Source organism: Labeo rohita, chromosome 15 (assembly GCF_022985175.1).
Source record: "Labeo rohita strain BAU-BD-2019 chromosome 15, IGBB_LRoh.1.0, whole genome shotgun sequence".
In the NCBI taxonomy this organism is placed as follows: domain Eukaryota; kingdom Metazoa; phylum Chordata; class Actinopteri; order Cypriniformes; family Cyprinidae; genus Labeo; species Labeo rohita.
The window spans coordinates 32469929-32485397 of NC_066883.1; the positions used below are offsets into that span (position 1 = coordinate 32469929).

At 34.3% G+C, this 15469-nt stretch overlaps 1 protein-coding gene across 9 annotated transcripts in view; it reads left to right on the forward strand.

The window, feature by feature from the left end:
• The window catches only part of robo2 (roundabout, axon guidance receptor, homolog 2 (Drosophila)), a 489160-nt gene that overhangs the window by 44519 nt on the left and 429172 nt on the right, over nucleotides 1–15469 (forward strand). The gene's annotated exons all lie outside the window — the stretch shown is intronic.

Below are 15469 nucleotides of genomic sequence, written 5' to 3' on the forward strand. Positions count from 1 at the left end.
CAAATAAAATGCAGGGCAACATGTCCATAAATGCAGTTATGCCCTAAATTCAAGATATTGATGCAAAAAAATGACCCTGTATGTGTTTTGTCTCATATATATTTCACATGATATCACACGGGCAGCAAGAGCAAAATTTTTACATTTACATTTACATTTATTCATTTAGCAGACGCTTTTATCCAAAGCGACTTACAGGTGGGGAATACATCAAGCGATTTGTCCTAAAGAAGCAAAACGACCTACGAAGTGCTCAAAATACCATATAACAGGCATTGTTCAAATAAGTACAAGCTAGAAAGGGAAAAGAGTAGAAAAGGAATTTTTTTTTTTTTTTTTTAAGTCAAGTAGTGTCGAAAGAGATGGGTTTTCAGCAGTTGCTTGAAAGTTGTTAGGGAGTTGGCATTCCGGATAGCGGTGGGAAGATCATTCCACCAGCCAGGAACGGTGTAAGAGAATGTTCTGGAAAGTGATTTTGTGCCTCTTTGTGATGGTACAATGAGGCGTCGCTCACTGGCGGATCTCAGAGTTCTGGAGGGAGTGTAGATTGGTAGCAGTGAGTGGAGGTAGGCGGGCGCCGAGCCTGTGGTTGTTCTATAAGCAAGCATCAGTGTCTTGAATTTGATGCGAGCTGCAATTGGGAGCCAGTGCAGGGTGATAAAGAGAGGTGTGACATGGGCCCTTTTGGGCTCGTTGAAGACCAGTCGTGCTGCTGCATTCTGAATCATTTGTAAAGGTTTGATTGTGCAAAATAACACGAGTGCTCATTTTGTTCTGAACTATCATGAGCTTAAATAATTTTAAGTTTAACAGTTCAGTAAATAAGAAGATATTGTGTTATATTTTAAACACAATATTATATGTGTTTGCTCAATTTTGCAGAGAACGTATTACCTTTGAAGCTGTAGCAGATCTTGCATCTCCGTGCAGCACAGTGATGTTTAGTTTCAGAATGAATCCGCGGTTTGAACAAATCGTGTGAACCAATGATTCAAAATCCCATTCATTCTTGAATGAATCAGCCGTTTGAACGATTTGAATGAATAAATGAATGACTCATAAACACATTTACTGCTACCTGCTTGCAGATTAAGTATCTTATTTAGAATATCATTTACATAAAAAAAAAAGAATAAAGATAAAAACATTAAAGGGATAGTATACCATAAAAAAAAAATAAAATAAAATATATATATATATATATATATATATATATATATATTCTGTCATCATTTACTCACCCTTATGTAGTTGGAACATAAAAGAAGGTATTTTGAAGACTGTTGGTAACAAAGCTAGTTTGGTTACAATGAACAAAAAATACTAAGTTGTTTCTTAAATTATCTTGTTTTATTTTCCGTAGTTCATGTTAAGCCGTTGTCCTAAATGTTTGTGTACTAAATTTTTATGTAGAACCAAATAAAAAATTCTTTCTAAAGCTGCAGTTTGTAATGTCTACTTGATACTTTCTCATTTAACACAAAAATAGCTTTAAATAATCTTTTTATGGATATTTTCACAGTCAAATTTATTTTGCAATTAATTAGATTAATAATCCAAACATCATGTTATTAATTAGATTAAACATTTTAATCGACTGGCAGCCCTAAAAATAATAAATATGTTTAGGCCATTCATTTCCAAATTTAATTGCTTAAGGACTGCTCTTTTATAGCTCAGGAGTTTTCAGTATCCTTAAATGTAGACTGCAGCCTCATGCACATCTTTTTCTCTGCAGACAAATAGAAAAACACAGATAATAATAAACTCATCTGAAGGGTGACGAGATGAACCTATTAACAGAACCTGTGGAGCAGCACAGTATCGATGCATTAGCATCTTAATCAACCTTTCATTCTAAGAAAACAGCCAGTTCAGGACCTGCTTAAGCCAACACACTTAACAGCAAGATTGTAATTGTAATTATTAGCTTAATGCTTGGCCAGTATCCTTTTCCAAGCAAATCCAGCTTTGAAACGGAATCAATCATTGCTCAAAAAATGCAACCCACGCGGCTTGCTTACAGAGTAAATCTTGGCTAAGCGACTTTATAGTCGGATTAGCTTAGAATGTCATAATGTCAGATTTGTGCTCTCAGAGGGACTTAAAACAGACCTTTTATTTGTGTTTGTTACAGTTTGATTGGTGATAATGAATGATGGCTAATTATACCAGATAATGAGCTCCACTGCAGTTCATTGGATTCAAGTTTGTCACAGAGAAGTTGGGAAATCAGATTAAAAAAACATAACTGTTAAAAAATTACTTATTTATATTTGTATGGATTGGATGGATGGATTTGTTGTAATGCGTAATGTACATTAGCTCTATTATTTTATATACATTATGTATTTTGACAGTTTTGTTCAGTAAAACCATATGATTTCTTGCTTGAACTAATTATTACTGCCTTATTGCTATATGTATTTTAAGTAATTTTAAAGGCTACTGTTCACTTACATCTATTTTTATTACCACAAAAAAATTATTACATCTATTTTTATTACCACAGTTTTATTTTTACCACAATCCGTTTTCCATTATTTTTCTGTATTCTGTTTTAATGGTTGCATTATAATTTAATAATTAAAAGCATCTCCAATTAATTAATTTATTATTATTTTTTTAATTAATGTATTATTATTATTATTATTCTTATTATTTTATTTATTTATTTATTTTCAGAAATACTGTGTATTTACATTTTTCTCCTTACATTTTTTTTCTGTGGGAAATTAATCGTTCAGATTAATCGATTAATCAGTAAATTTGTCGATAGATTAATCAATATAAAAATAGTAGTTAGCGGCAGCCCTACTGCAAATATCAGTCAAAAGTTGAAAGAATAATTAAGATTTTTTTTTCTTTTTTTGTTGTTATTTATTTAGTTAGTTATTTTTTAGTTTATATATATATATTACTTCATATTTTTTAAATCTTAAAAAATGCGTGCAATGTACTGTTTATTTTATTTTATTTTATTTTATTTTTATTTTATTTTACCTGTATTATTAATTTGGCATTTAATTGCGTTTGTGAAGTACCAGAAAATTACCAGTACATTTTCTGTTTTTTTGTTTTTTCAAACAGTGTTTTTTCCAAACTTTTGAATGGTATTTTACACAAGAATATTAAGCAGCACAGCTGTTTTCAACATTGATAATAATACGGAATGTTTCTTGAACAACAAATCAGCATATTAGAGTGATTTCTGAAGGATCATTTGACTTTGAAGACTGGAGTACTTATGCTGAAAATTCAGCTTTGCCATCAGAGAAAGCAAGAACGGGCTACTTATAAATGCTGTTTCCCTCCAAATGTTGTTCTGCTTTGTCAGTGATGTGCTGAATAATATTATTCCATGTAATGACTCAGTACCTTTGCTTTTGTGAGTATTGCAGGTAGGAGCGAGACAGACAACGAGTGACGACGAAACTAGAAAGTAAGATCAAACCAGTCCCGGTCGTATGTTAACTGGCAGTGTCTCTGTGGACTTGTCCAGGTGAGCTGTTGAGCACACATTTCATTGCCCCCTGGCATGAGTAAAGCTTTAATTTAGTCTCTCTCATCTCCCGCACGGCCCCCTGGTGGGTCAGCACTACGGGAAAATACAGAGGGAGAGATGAGAAAAGCAAAGTCATCCTTCTCTCTCAGCTCATGTCTACTATTGCATCAAAATCCACTGAGATCAAGTGGATTTTATTTCACATGCCTCTTTGTGGAGTTACATGACACCTTCTTAAGGTGTTATCATCACTTAAAGGGGAAGTGTGTAATTTCTGAGTCAACAAATGGAAATGGAAAAGAGGGTTTCCTCATTTGACATTGTTTGGACCAGTTTAGTCCTGCCCCTCAAAAAATACAATTGCAAAGTCTGTGTCACTGTATTGGGCTGGTTGGGATGCTGTAATCATTACATTTGCCATCAGCATTGACACTTTTCTAGGAAATCAGCCTGTAGATGACTTGCCTATAGTTTCCTACGCATGTTAACATATTAAAGTGTTCTTTTTCCATTATTGAATTCGAGGACAATAGGGTCTGAACTCACCTGGTTATTAGAGAAAAGCACATCTAATGACAACAATAACATCAATAATGAAACTTTAATCTAGTTAGGTTCATCAGAAGGGTTGTATTATTAGAAATTCATTTCCGGCTTGCGGACGTTTTTATCATTTCTAAACACAAGAAGAACCTAACAATATGAGCATAATATGAAAAAAATATATGACTTTCTTAAAGAAGTATTTAATGGGAAAACAACACTATAGACCTCAAGATAAGATTAGATTAGATAAAATAAAATAATCAAATCAAATCAAATAAAAACTTATAAAAAAAATAAATAAATAAATAAACAAACAATTTGAACAATATAAGCAGACCTCAAGGGGAAAAATTAAAATAAAATAAAATAAAATAAAATAAAATAAAAGCTTATAGAAAAAACAAACAATTTGAACAATATAAGCAGACCTCAACGGGGAATAAAAAAAATAAAATAAAATAAAATAAAAGCTTATAGAAAAAACAAACAATTTGGAACAATATAAGCAGACCTCAAGGGGGAATAAAATAAAATAAAATAAAATAAAATAAAATAAAATAAAATAAAATAAAATAAAATAAAATAAAATAATAAAATAAAATAAAATAAAATAAAATAAAAGCTTATAGAAAAAACAAACAATTTGAGCAATATAAACAGACCTCAAGGGGGAATAAAATAAAATAAAATAAAATAAAAGCTTATAGAAAAAACAAACAGTTTGAACAATATAAGCAGACCTCAAGGGGGAATAAAATAAAATAAAATAAAATAAAATAAGCTTATGGAAGAAAAACAAAACAAAATCTAAACTAAACTAAACTAAACTAAAATAAACTAAACTAAAATAAAATAAAATAAAATAAAATAAAATAAAATAAAATAAAATAAAATAAAATAAAATAAAATAAAATAAAACAAAACAAAATAAAACAAACAAACTATAAGCAGATCTCAAGGGGAAAAAATAATCAAATCAAATCAAAACTTACGGAAAAAAAACAAAAACAAAAACAATTTGAACAATATAAGCAGACCTCAAGGGAAAAAATACAAAATAAAATAAAATAAAATAAATTAAAATAAAACCTTATAGAAAAAACAAACAGTTTGAACAATATAAGCATAAAATAAAAAAGCTTATGGAAAAAAACCAAACTAAACTAAAATAAAATAAAATAAAATAAACAAACTAGAAGCAGACCTCAAGGAGAAAAATAATCAAATAAAATAAAATCAAATAAAACTTTATGGAAAAAAAACCCAAACATAATAAAATGAAATAAAAGCTAAAACTAAACTAAAATAAACTACACTAAAATGAAATAAAATAATAAACAAACTATAAGCAGACCTCAAGGGGAAAAAATTGTCAAATCAAAACAAATCAAATCAAATAAAAACTTATGGAAAAAAAAACAAACAAACAATTTGAACAATATAAGCAGACCACAAGGGGGACTAAAAAGTGATATTAAGGATCTTTGCTTGAGATTTTTTACCTTCTCCTATCCACATTTCTGTTCTGTTCTTTCTCTTCTGTATGACATGATCTTAAATTCAGTGATTAAATTTGAACAATTTAATCCTCAAGGAATCGTCATGATGGAATGTCCATTTGTTATGCAGTCACTGAAGGAATATCTGTCCATTCCTATTCTGCATTATGGTTTTTTCAAGCTCACTCACAGAGGATTTCAAACAATATCTGGACTCTGCATTCCATAAAGTGTCTTGGCCTTCCATAATCAAGTCTGTTTGCTTTTCACTGCCAGATAGTTCACCTAACGCCCCATAGATCCACCTTAAACAAACTCACCAGGCTTAGCAACAAATCAATACCTCCCGCGATCGATAGAAAAAGAGGCAAACGGCTTTTTTGTGCCAGCTGACTTCTTCAGGGACAAAGAAAATCCATCTTCTCTCCTCTCTTTTATAAGCACTTAATTATATTTTGTGAAATACTACTGACCCACTTTCCCCCCGATGCCCTGTGGTCACGCAGACTGTTTTCTTGCTGTGTTATCTTGTAGGTTATTGATAATACAGAAATAGTTGTTGTCGTTTGTGTGGCTCGGAGGAAGCTGGCATGCTTGATTAATTGCAGCAGCCACTAGAGGGCATCGCTTGAACCTCAGGGGCACAAATGGCAACCCTTTAAGTTAATGGATGATCTCTATCAAACGCAAGATGATGCCCCACATGTGTAATTATTATCATAGCTGAATGAATTTGCATTAAAGCCAATAAACTGACACTCAGGCATGAGAATGGCAGGATGATTATGAGATGCGTGCATTTATGTAACATCCACGTGATCGTAGTGAATGACTTCCTTCCAGCACTGGTGTCATTTTTTACTTTCCTTTCTCTCAGTCTCCCTCAGCACCGAATCCATACCTGCCTTCGTGACAGATAGAGTAGCCCTGGAGAGAGCCTGGCATAACAGTATATCCACCAGATCAACAACACAAATCATTTATCACATCTCATCAGCGTTTTATTTTCGTTAAAGAAAGAGAGAGAGAAAGAGGGAGAGAGAGAGGCCTTGTTTATGCATTTTATTTGCTGTTAAGCTTCGTGGGCCATGTGTGCTTCTTTCCCGCCACTCTTTTTATAGCTTAAGGTTCTGCACAGCATTTTGTATTGTTTATTATTATTATTTTATTATTATTACTGTTTTTATGTCAAGTGGCAGTGTTATTTATTCATTCATTCATTCAAATTTTAGCTACAAATTTTATTTTATTTTATTTTATTTTATTTATTTATTTATTTATGTGAAGTGGCAGTGTGTATGGAAAATATAAGCTTTGTAGCTGGCCAAATTTTCATTTACCTTACCTATGTAAAGGCAGTAGTGTTATTTTAGCATTATTTATATTTATTTGTTTGTTTGTTTGTTTATTTGTTTGTTTGTTTAGTTATTCATTCATTCATTCTAATTTTCGCTTCAATTTTTAGTTTTATTATTTTGTTATATTTATTTTTAGCTTTAGTGATTATTATTTTAATTTTATTTTATTTATTTATTTATTTACGTGAAGTGGTAGTGTGCATGGAAAATATAAGCTTTGGAGCTGGCCAAATTTTGATTTACCTTTTCTATGTAAAGGTAGTAGTGTTATTTATTTATTTATTCATTTATTCATTCATTCTATTTTTTTTTTAAATTTAGTTTTAGTAAGTTTAGTCCTTCACCTAAACTTATTTCTGCTAGGTGCTAAGTTGACATTTTATTTATTTATTTATTTATGTATGTATGTACGTCTGTATGTGAAGTGGCAGTGTGTATAGAAAATATAAGCTTTGCATACATTTTTTTTAATTTAAATTTCATTATTAATTATTCTTTGAGTTATTGCTTAAAAAGCCTTTTAGAGCTATTCAAAAATAGCTTTGTATTTTTTTGCAAGCAACAAATAAATGACTTTATATCAGTAAAAAAAAATCTTGATGATCATTTAAATAACACATAATGGTTTATTAGGTACTGTTGTTATTATTATTATTATTATTATTATTATTATTTGATATATTATTATATGTTTTCTGTATTATTATTATTATTATTATTATAGAAGACATTTTACCTGTGTGAAATGTATCTGGAATGTCCTAAAAACATGAAATGCTAATTTGAAAAAAAAAAAAAAATGCATCTGCTCAGCCAATTGCATCTGGATTCATCCAGTGGAATCGAAGCACCATGCACAGTTTCACAAAGCAAGGCATTGCACACTGCCACGTCACTTTTGCTGTGCCCAGGCTTAAATGAACAAATCAGTGAAACAGAAGGAGAGTAACCAGAGGTGAGACAGAGAGAGAGGTTGAGCGAGAGAGAGGGAGACACAGCTGTACACGCTTGCACATATGTATCTTTCCTCCTCTCTGTCTGACTGTTTGACATGTGGTTTGACTTGGCTTGTGCCAGATGAGCTCTTCCTCTGACAGCTGGATCCAGGCCGATCAATTCTCCCGGGTCCACCTGTCAGTCCGCGTTTCCTAACGCCCTTCTCTGTCCTTCTCTCCTGTCATTCTCTCTCCTCTCCGCTATCTCTTTCTCTTTATAATTCAGAGTTAATTTAGAAAGCATTCTGCACTCGTGTGTTGTAATGTACCATCTCCATTCGGTTCGTGCAGGGTTAATGTGCTGAGTGTCAAATACCATTAGCATTGGGTATCAACGGACCCCTGGTGATGCGATATGCACCTCAAGACTACATTAGTATTTTCTTGCTGATAAATTCAACGGTGTTAGCTAAAATGTTTTGAGGTGTTCTAAGGTGGTTAGTAAGGTGTTCTGAGTGGTTGCTAGGGTGTTTCTTGGCAACAAAAGCCCTTCCTAAAAGTGTTTTTTAACATACACGCACCAGGGTTGCCAGGTCTGCATAACAAAACTAGCCCTATGGCCAAAATAGCCCAAAACAATGTAGTGAACATCAACACAGCTTTAAGGCTCCCTACCACAGGGTTGCCAGGTTTCACAACAAAACCTGCCCAATTGGTACTCAAAACTAGCCAAATCGCGTTTCCGTGGGATGTCCCTGGGTAAAAACCTGGGTGGCAGTGTTTCTCTGGTAAAATTTGCATTCCAGGGGCTAAATATCACATTATTGGGGTCGCTTCTACCCGTAGACATGAAAAACAACCCGTGGCAACAGTGTTACAGTAGCCCAGTTTTGCAGAAAAACTGCGGACTTGGCAACACTGCCCTACCAGTGGCAGATAATGTACTCACCCCCTTGTCATCCAAGATGTTCATGTCTTTATTTCTTCAGTTGTAAAGAAGTTATGTTTTTTTGAGGAAAACATTTCAGGATTTCTGTCCATGCAATGGACTTCTATGGTGCCCCCAAATTTGAACTTCCAACATACTGTTTTAATGCAGCTTCAAAGGGTTCTAAACGACCCCAACCGAGGAATAAGGGTCTTGTCTAGTGAAACGGTCATTTTCTAAAAAAAAAAACAAAACAAAAAAAAATTTACGATTCATATACTTTTTAACCTCAAATGCTTGTCTTGTCCAGCTCTGTGTGAAGTGTTTTTTTCTGGTCATGACAATTAGGGTACGTCTAAAAATTCCCATCTCATTTTCTCCTCCATCTTCAAAATCATCCTACCTCGCTGTTTTACCTTTGTATCGGGTGTTTGATCTTCTTTGCATGTTCACTTCATAAACTCTGGGTTAGAACTTCTGCAGCAATGTAGGATGATTTTGAAGATAGAGGAGAACATTTTTTAGACGTACCCTAGACGAGGCAAGCATTTGATGTTAAAAAAGAGTATAAATTGTAATTAAAAAAAAAAAAAGAAAATGATTGTTTCGGTAGATAAGACCCTTTTTCCTCGGCTGGGATCATTTAGAACCCTTTGAAACTGCATTTAAACTGCATTTTGGAAGTTCAAATTTAGGGGCGCGATAGAGGTTCATTACATGGAGAGAAATCTTTAAATGTTTTCAAAAAACATAATTTCTTTAGAACTGAAGAAAGAAAGACGTGAACATCTTGGATGACAAAGGGGTACATTATCTGTAAATTTTTGTTCTGGAAGTGAACCCTTTATACATCTAGCGCTGTTTTACCATTGATATAATATAAAATATTTCAATACAACTATTTTAGTTAAATATAATTAATATGTCAAAACTTTAACCCTTGAGGGATACAATCAACCCCCAGCAACAGTTTAAAAGTAGCCCTATTCAGGGTGAAAACAGTGGACTTGGCAACCCTGGTGCACACCATAAGTATACATTTACTAGTGTGCACAATAGAAATTAGAAATTCTGAGTTCCTAGTAGGAACTTTTAACTGGAACACCCTTCCAAAATAGAGCTCGAACTCGGAATCTCAGAGAAATTGTGCACTATGAAAACTAGAGACTGTAAAACAGCGAGCAACCATATGCTTCGCTTTCCAGACGTAACAAGCTTGCTCGGTAGCTCAGCCAGCACAGAATTGGACTTAGGATGTGGAATCCTTGGGTACAAATCCCATAAAAAACATGACTCACGATGAAAGAGCTGAAAGATGAGAGATTGAAAAACATCACTTTTTTACATCACTTTCATTTTTTTTTTTTTTTAGGTGTAGCACAGATGTTATGTTATTTTAAAACGTCACTGAGCTTTAGAGTTATAGTGCCACTCAGTGGACATTTCAAGTCAGAGCTAGGTTAGCATGACTTGAATTAGGTGACGCGTACAAAACCAACATCACATAAAACGTACCATATGTACGTTTATCTGTTCCGGGGAAAAAACAAACACTCAGTAGACATTTCACATTGAGTATGTCATGAAACATACATGGCGGTACATATTTTGCATCTTGCGAAAAAGTTCCTACAGGTACGTTTTGGTCATGAGATCAGTTTGAAAGTAACTTTTATCCTTTTATTAATTGCCTATGGGAATCAGTTTATTTATTCCATTTGGGAATCAGTCCTATAAACTTGGTGTTGCTAGCATCATGCTCTACTAATTTTTGGTTTAAAAATATAATAATAAATATAAGCAACAGTAATACTGCCACTTAAGCACCACTGATAAAACCCATAAAATTTCATCCAAGTGTCTGATTTGAAATTCCAGACATCACCGGACATGCTCTGTGATCTTTAATTGATCAGAGTGTGCTATCAACGCCTAGACTTAATACTCTCATTTCCGTTAGTCTAATAAAAAGAAAAACTAAATTAAGTTGAAAGCTATGTTATGAATGCAGTTTGAGAGAGACATTTTCAAATTAATATATCAAGCTAAAACTGTCATTAGGTATTAACAAGACTCTTTTCATTTCAGTTCGACATATTGAGGACAATCCATTATTTTCTTGATCTGTGGTTATACTGTAAAAATCTGCAGTGTTAAAAGAGTCATATCATATATTTCTTGAACTTTTTGAGGCAGCTGTTGGTACTGCAGTATGTCAGTGTAGTTTTTAAAACATAAATAATTTATAAATAAAATAAAACAATAACCATAGAAATGATCATTTCTCCATATGGACAGTTTTTGGAAATGCATTTTCCCTGCTATTACGTCCATTTTTTTAAGATTTAATGTTTTGTTCAAGCATTTAGAAACTGCAAATGTTTAGTGTATATAAAATGACATTTTTGGAAAACTCTGAATTAAACATGACGAAGTTGATGAAGTTTGACTCTCAAGTACTTAGATTTGTGTGTATGCTTTTTGTGTACGCATATTTCTGTTTCCACGCGGACAAAAAAATCAGGCTGCATGCAAACAGTTCACGGACTCATCATTGCCTGCAAGATGGAGTGGAATGCAGACAAGCGAAATACAGGCTACTTTGGTGTTTAAAGTTTGCTTATTAGTTTGGCCTCTTTCCACAGGCATGTTGTTAGCGTTTTTAATACCTTTGCCCCTGTTTGTTTTCATTTTATTCTGTGACTGCATGTCGCAGTCATTTATCAAACCTGCCTGCGTGTGAACTTGTGTTGTGATTAATAGTTGTGTTTTGGGGTGATATGTGAACACCAAATATATGGCTTTGTCATTTATCATGAGAATTCACCACAGGGACACAAAGTTCACACAGCAATGGAAATATTAATGATCCTCGAAAAAACATAATTAATCAGTCACACTGCTTGAGCAGTAAACGCTAATGTGCTAATGTATTGGCTTTCTCGTCGACGCTCTTGGTCTCTGGCTACCTTACACTCATTAAAACTGTACAAACTGACATGTTTTTTCACATGCACTTAGTGTATACACAGACATACATACATTACATTATGTATTACATACATTTTTGGTGTAAAGTGTAAAAAGAAATTCACAGGAACCTCAATTTTTGTGATATCAACTTAAAATTTGGAACACAACTTAGACCTAATGGCTTTGATTTTTTAGCAATTTGAGATTCATTGCATGTTTTTCATGTATATAGTGAAGTACTGATCTGATACAGGTTACAGCCCTCTAAGAAACAATAAACGCTAATGTGCTAATGTATCGGCTTTCTCGACAACGCTCTCAGTCTACCTTACACTCATTAAAACTGTACAAACTGACATGTTTTCCACATACTCTTAGTGTATACACACACATTACATTATGCATTACATACATTTTTGGTGTAAAGTGTAAAGAAAAATTCACAGGTACTTCATTTTTTGTGATATCAACTTAAAACTTGGCTTTGATCTTATAGCAATTTTATATTCCAAACTACTTTGTAGGGCTGCTTCCTAATAGTCGACTAACCGCTAGTTGATGAGAAGAGGCTTGTTCGACTGATATTATCCTAGAAAAATGTGCACTATTGAACTGTCTGTGCGGAGTGTGGAAGCTGAAAAGTCACATGACAGATGGAGCCGCCGGTGTTGCTCTAAAAATACTCCATCATTTTTGGTCATACAGATAAAAGTAATACATCTTTCCAATCTTCAAAAACTCTGTTTATTTGTGTGCACACACAATAACAAAACATTGCGCTTTTGTAAAATATTTAAAGCAAACAGCGCTTTCTACCGTCTCGGTCTCTGTGAACTTGAGTGCAAAACTTCGCAACTCCCTATATACTTGCCTTACATACATGAAAAATATATCTATAGAGAGCTGAACTGTCTACTTTCAAATGAACCAATACAAATATAGTAGTCAACATTTGAAGTGGATCAAAACCTCTCATCAAAGTTGTTCTAAAACCAAAACAATACCTGCTCTTGTCTTAGAACAACTTTGATGAACTTTTTTTGATCCACTTCAAATGTTGACTACTATAGAAAACAAATATTAGATCTATTACATAGATTATGTAATCCATATGAAACTGCATACAGGTGCATCACTACTGCGGAGATGACGAGTCAAAAAACAAAGCACTAATTTATCAATAAATTATTAAAATGTTAATGCAGTCTCCTTGCTGTTTTTCCCAGACATATTCATAATTATTATATCTGCCAGTGAGCTTTTTTGCATGTGCTTGAGCGGTTATTAGGCTACGTAGGGATTTAAAGGCTCATTATTATTATTGATTATGGATTATTAAAGGAGAAGTCCACTTCCAAAACAAAGATTCACATACAATGTACTCACCGCCTTGTCATCCAAGATGTTCATGCCTTTCTTTCTTCAGTCGTAAAGAAATTATGTTTTTTGAGGAAAACGTTTCTGCATTTTTCTCCATATAATGGACTGCTATGGTGCCCAGAGTTTGAACTTCCAAAATGCAGTTTAAATGCGGCTTCAAACAATCCCAAATGCGGTTGTAAATGATCCCAGCCGAGGAAGAAGGATCTTTTTTCATTAAAAAAGAAAAAAAAAATTAAATACTTTTTCATCTCAAACACTCAAATACTCTAGTCGTATTTTCTCCTTCAACTTCAAAAATCATTTCAAAATCATCCTACATCACTGGACCCAGTCTTTGCAAAGTGAACATGTAAAGAAGATCAAACACTCTTAACAAAAAAGGTAAAACAGTGATATAGAGCGATTTTGAAGTTGAGGGAGAACGTGAGATGGGAGTTTTTCGACATACCCTAACTGTCAGGAACCGGAACAAAAACAGTCCAGGCATAGTAAGACAAGACGAGCGTTTGACATTAAAAAGTATATAAATTGTATTAGTTTTATTAAAATAAGTGATCGTTATGCTAGATAAGACCCTTTTTCGCTAGATAAGACCCTTTTTTGGAAGTTCAACATCGGGGCACCTATCAGTCCATTATATGGAGAAAAATCCTGAAATGTTCTCCTCAAAAAGCATAATTTCTTCACGACTAAAGAAGGAATAACAAGAACATCTTGGATGACAATGGGGTGAGTGAATTATTTGTAAATTGTTGTTCTGGAAGTGGACTTCTCCTTTAATAAACATGCGACTAATAGTCGATTAATGCTTAAAATGAACGACGACTAGTTGACCAGAACGATTTTTAGTCAAGGACAGCCCTACTGAAATATCTATTTTTATTGCATATTCTTCATGCATATAGTGTAGTACTGATCTGATACAGGTTACAGCCCTCTTAGAAACAATCTAATAGTCTCTTTTGTTCCTTTTATGAACTCCGCTAAGATTAAAAGCATTACGGCCATAGTTTGAGTACTGTACATAAAACATTTATTAGCTTTCACGCAACGCTTGCCGCCGATGTGCTCATCAGATAAGTTAGCACCAAAGTCTTCTCAGAAAATGAAAAAATTGCAAAAAAGCTATAAGATGATAAAATAACCGAAAAGGTTACAACATTCACAGACTCTCACATATCATAACGTGAAATTTCCTTTGCTGTCAGCGTGATCTCGTTGCTCATGTCAGCGTCCTTCTTTGACGACGATCTTGAGTCTCGCCGCGGTAATCCTTTTTGTCTGTGTGTGTACAATTTGTTCCCCCCACTTTCACTGGTAGTGGCATGAAATAAAGCCTTAGGTGCAACAAGAGCAATAATCTGTTGGCACATCGGAGTCTATAAAGAGTCTGGCCACGTCTTCAGTGTTGAACAGTGATCTATGGGGCATGATAGGGAATTGATTAGCCTCTGTTTGCGCTTAGCGCCTCGTAGTAGTGAGGTAAGGTGCGAGCGAGCGAGGAACCTGTCATCACACATTTATGCCGCCGAAGGAATGAGTTTCCCCCCTCCCTCGCTTTTGAAATCGAAGCATGCCCTTTCCAAACACGCTGGGAAATCCACATTTTCATATGCCCTTCCAATACTGGGCCAGCGAGAGCCTAAAGCACTTGACAAAAAAGCAATCCTTTAGCACGTCTGCCAACAGCAAAGAGGGGGATAAAAGAAAACAACAAACAAACATTAATCTCGTCCTTTAATTTATTCATTTCAGCCATGATTCTGGCTGGGCGAAACCGGGAGTGATGGCGTTTTCGCGGCGCGTTAATCTCACAGGAGCAGCTGTGTGTGGAGGATTAGGTTCTGATAGAGAGCCGCTCGCGCCGATTGGACGACGGGGCTGCTTGCACATCAACACCAGCGTCTGTCGGAGAGCGGTTAGAGGCTCTAACATTAGCATCACCCAGCAGCAGCGGTCAGCCTTCACACCGCATTCACATCAACCCGCTGATGAGCTCTTAAATGAAGACACTAATTTGAGCTCAGCTGTTTCCCCCGCAGTGTCTTTTACTCGTGGTGTCCTTCACCTCATGGTGGGAAGCTCAACTTGAAAAATGTAATCTTATATAAGTGAAAGAGTTTGTGTGGTAACCTTAGCAAGACTCTGGCAACCACTTAGCAACATGTTTAAAGACACCATGTAACCATATGGTGAGCATATTTTCTTCAGAAAATGCAAACAGCTGTTTTTCATTTAAAAAAAATGTTTTTGATTACAGAAATTCCTTGTTCAGAAGAGAAAATAGAGCAATGCTCTAGCAACCACCCACAAAACCTAAGTATCATGACGGAGAGTTTCAC